Raw genomic sequence first — 5,000 nt, forward strand, 5'->3', positions numbered from 1 at the left:
ACTCATTTTTTATACGCTGAATGTTTTTACACTTAATTTTTATACACTTTATTTTTTACAGTGAATTTTTTTTTTACACTTTTACAAAATGTGGCAATCTAGGTCAAATCAACCTTTTTGTCCACACCCCGAAAGGGACAAGCGGTAGGAAATGGATGGATTTTTTTTTTTTTATTATTTAAAAAAAAAAAATGTTTACATGTGACTTTCATAGGGGGGGGGAGAACAAAAACTAATGTCTACTGCAGTGGACATTTATATATACTGTATATGTATTTTTTTTAGTATATATTTTATTATTATTATTTATTATATACACTGTTTTTTGTTATACAGAATTTTTTTCCATTGATTTAAAAACAATGTTTTTTTACACTGAATTTTTAGACACTGATTATTATTCTTTTTACACTGATTTTTTTTTTCACACTGAATGTTTATACTGTGAATTTTGAAACACTAGTTTTTGTTTTCAATGAAATTGTCAGCATAATTTCCACCCATTTTCTACTGCTTGTCCCTCTCGCTTTGATTCCGTTCACAAAATTCAAACGCAAAAAAAAAAATTCAGTTACATGAATTCAGTGTCAAACAAAGCTTTCATAATAAAGACATACTTTAATCTCCAAATGTGAGGAATGCTTTTAAAATGGGACCAGATCCTACACGAAAAAGTGAGTTGTTTTTTTATGTTGCACATTCTGGAAATAAAAAGTGTTATATTTTGCAAAAATGTCCACTGCAGGTAAAAACATATTTTGAACACATGCAAAGCAGGAAAATAATTGCAGGTTTGTATCCATTAGAAGAAAACGTTTGTTCAAACACGGGCCTTAATGTCACTTTTCCTCATGCACTTCAAAAACAATCAGTTCAAGCGAGGCCTGCAAGGTGCACGTCTCAGGACTCATTAAACACCCCAATTAACCAGCGCACTTGAACGCACCTTGTTGCCTCTTTCATCCAACAACAACAACAACAACAAAGCGGCTGCAGATCAAGCGAGGCATGCAGCGCGTGCGCGTTGCGTGGATCGTTGCGAGGTCACATTCATCAGGTGCACTGACAGCTTACTGTACATTTGGATTATGAGTGAAGTGCTGCGGCGATAGTGACCGATCGCAGGTGGCTCCGCACACAAGGTCCCTTGTCTGCGCATGATCATAATGAATGTGCTTCTGCAGGCAAGGTGTGTGTGCCAAGGATTCTGGAACACGTGCGTCACGTCTTTACGAAAACACGTGGACTATGAAATATTAAGTGGTGTTATGTGTGGGGGGGAAAAACACGCAGGGAAAAAAATGTTTGCTGCAACGAAATTGTGTCATCTGGAAAATTATTGTTTTTTAGTGGGAATAAAAATTATATTTTATGTTGTATTAATATCAAATAAATGACCTCACATGATGCATGTATGGATTATGTTAGTAATGTCATCGATTAAACACAAAAAAAGTAAAAGAAAGTAAATAGTTGAAATAAACCATTTTTCTGCTTGATTATTTTTGTCTAATAAATGCACATCATCAACATGATACTCATACTTTTGAATACAAATGAGATACAATAATAATGATACTAAAAACTGTTTTGTTTATGGTGGCCACACATCAACAACACATCAACGTTCTATTGCAGGCGACCAAGTCCACCTTTTTAAAGCGGTCCGGATTTTAATTGTTGTTATTTCTATTAGTGACACTCAAATGATTAATTAAAGCAACAGAATATAAATTAATGCTTCATCAACAAATCGCTGCAAACCTCTGTGTTGTGCCTGACAGCATGTTTTTTTTTTTTACTTATTTATATATATATATATATATAGGGGGTCCATACTGACAAGTCTCATAGGTGCGGGGCCATTCTGATATATATTTTTTTATTTTGCAAAAAAATAAATACTAAAACAAAAACCCACATATTAAATGAAAAAAATGTTTGTTTTTTTATTGTTTGCGTATTATTATTTATTAGTATCAAAATTGTAGCCTTTTGTTGTTACATTATGTGTTTTTGCTTACTTTTTTACTGATTTTTATTTTTTTTTTATTTTGGGCCAACAAAACTGGAGCTGCGGGCCACAAATGTCCCCCGGGTCACACTTTGGACACACCTGTACTATGTTATTTAATTTTGCTGTACATATTTCATAGAATATTAAGTTTTATTATTTATTAGTATCAAAATTGTAGCCTTTTGTTGTTACATTATGTGTTTTTGCTTACTTTTTTACTGATTTTTATTTTTTTTTTATTTTGGGCCAACAAAACTGGAGCTGCGGGCCACAAATGTCCCCCGGGTCACACTTTGGACACACCTGTACTATGTTATTTAATTTTGCTGTACATATTTCATAGAATATTAAGTTTGTTGTCAATCAGAGGAGCGCAGAAAACATCAATTCAACTCCGAATCACGATTCCGATTATTTACGATTTTGAATCGGATCCCGAATCGATTCGTTAAAAATGAAGTTTTTAGGTTGTATTGCAGCCAAAATAAAATATTTTGTAACGTATTTTAAAGAGGTTTTATGATCATATCTACAGAATAATCAGTTTGACTCGAGAATCGTTTTAGGTCGAGAAATGGGTTTGATTCGAGAATCGTGTTGAATTGAGAATCGGTTTGAATTGAGGATAGTGTTGAAACGAGATTGTATTGAATCGGGAAGCAGTTTGAATCGAGAATCGCTTTGAATCAAGAATGGTGTTGTCTCAAGAATCAGTTTGAATCGAGAATCGTTTTGAATGAAGACTGGTGTTGTCTTAAGAATCAGTTTGAATCGAGAATCGTTTTGAATGAAGACTGGTGTTGTCTTAAGAATCAGTTTGAATCAAGAATTGTTTTGAATTGAGAATGGTGTTGTCTCAAGAATCAGTTTGAATCGAGAATTGTTTTGAATGAAGACTGGTGTTGTCTTAAGAATCGGTTTGAATCGAGAATCGTTTTGAATTGAGAATGGTGTTGTCTCAAGAATCAGTTTAAATCGAGAATCATTTACAATCAAGAATGGTGTCTCAATAATCAGTTTGAATCGAGAATCATTTTGAATTGAGAATGGTGTTGTCTCAAGAATCAGTTTAAATCGAGAATCATTTACAATCAAGAACGGTGTATCAAGAATCAGTTTGAATCGAGAATAGTTTAGAATCAAAAATGGTGTCTCAATAATCAGTTTGAACTGAGAACCGTTTTGAATCAAGAATGGTGTCTCAAGAATCAGTTTGAATCGAGAATCATTTTTAATCCAGACTGGTGTTTTCGCAAGAATCAGTTTGAATCGAGAATAATTTTGAATCAAGACTGGTGTTGTCTCGAGAATCAGTTTGAATCGAGAATGGTGTTGTCTCAAGAATCAGTTTGAATCAAGAATCGTTCACAACCAAAAATGGTGTTGTCTCAAGAATCAGTTTGAATCGAGAATCCTTTTGAATCAAGAATGATATTTCAAGAATCAGTTTGAATCAGGAATGGTGTTTCAAGAATCAGTTTGAATTGAGAATCGTTTTGAATAGAGAATGGTGTCTCCAGAATCAGTTTGAATCGAGAATCGTTTTGAATTGAGAATCATTTTGAATCGAGAATGATGTCTCAAAAATCAGTTTGAATCAAGTATCATTTTGAATCAGGAATGGTGTTTCAAGAATCAGTTTGAATCGAGAATCGTTTTGAATCGAGAATCGTTTTGAATCGAGAAGGATGTCTCAAGAATCAGTTTGGATCAAGTATCGTTTTGAATCAGGAATGGTGTCTCAAGAATCAGTTTGAATCGAGAATCATTTTGAATCCAGACTGGTGTTGACTCAAGAATCAGTTTGAATCGAGAATCGTTTTGAATCAAGAATGGTGTCTCAAGAATCATTTTGAATCGAGAATAGTTTTGAATCGAGACTGGTGTTGTCTCAAGAATCAGTATGAATCGGGTGTTGAATTGACAATCGATTCAAATTGAGATTCAGTTCTGCATATAGACTCGTCACCCCATGAATCGGATTGGAATTGATTAAAAGATCAAGACACACTTTAAAGATTTTTTTTTTCGGGATATGAATCTTACAGAAACTCACGATCAGATTTCGATTCTCTGAGCGACGATTTGATTGATTCTCAATTCAGACCGATTCTATATAGTAACATTTTATTTAGCATAAAAATATATAAAACCTTTTCAAGCCAGGTTAGAAATGACAAAAACTAATACAGCGAGTTAGAGTAGATAATAAAAAAAAATTAAAAAAAAGTATTTCAAAAAATGTAATCTTCAAAAAAAAAAAAAAAAAAAAAGATCCATTTGGAATCGAAATAAACAATAATAGCAATTCAGATTTGAATCGATTTTTTTTTTTTAGCACCTTTATTGTCAACGTTTTGTCAGATTCCCATCTCCATTAATGACGTTTGTGCGCGATATCTATCAAAGTAAATCAACGGGACAAAACGATGTCTTTCGAATCGGTCTTTGTGCGCCACAAAAGGGGAAAACATCTGCGCACTTTCTGTTGCCGCTAAAGGCGTCCTCCTATTCAGGCCGGCGCAGGACGAGAGGGGCTAAATGTTTTTTAAGGGGTGCCATTGGGGCTCGAGGGGGTGGGGGGGGGGGTCTGCGTGGGTCTTCCCGTCACGCGGTGACCGGGTCGAGGGTATCAATCCTCGCGATGCAAATGCAATTTATTCAAAGGAAATTCACCAATCAAGCGCGATAATAAAACGCCAGCTACTCAATCTTGTTGGGTGGGTGTGTGGTGTGGGTGGGTGTGGGTGACCGAGCATGCGTGGGTTCACCTGGAGTGCACGCGCAACATATGTAGTCCTGAGCGATGCGCTCTTTTGTGCGCGCGAGTCCAGATCGCCATTATGAGGCTGCGGGCGAACAGATGACGGCGACGCGCCTCAACTTTTGACCCCGACGTCTCCTCACCGATCCCGCGCTCATCAGAGGCGGCCCGTTGAGACGCGATGCCCCCCCTCTCCAAACAGAACCATTAAACAACATC

General features: G+C 35.8%; 1 protein-coding gene across 1 annotated transcript in view; it reads right to left on the reverse strand.

Moving 5' to 3' along the window:
* Positions 1–5,000, reverse strand: part of hoxa3a (homeobox A3a) — an 83,386-nt gene that overhangs the window by 44,961 nt on the left and 33,425 nt on the right. The window lies entirely within an intron of this gene.

This window comes from Nerophis lumbriciformis, linkage group LG21 (assembly GCF_033978685.3).
Source record: "Nerophis lumbriciformis linkage group LG21, RoL_Nlum_v2.1, whole genome shotgun sequence".
NCBI lineage: Eukaryota > Metazoa > Chordata > Actinopteri > Syngnathiformes > Syngnathidae > Nerophis > Nerophis lumbriciformis.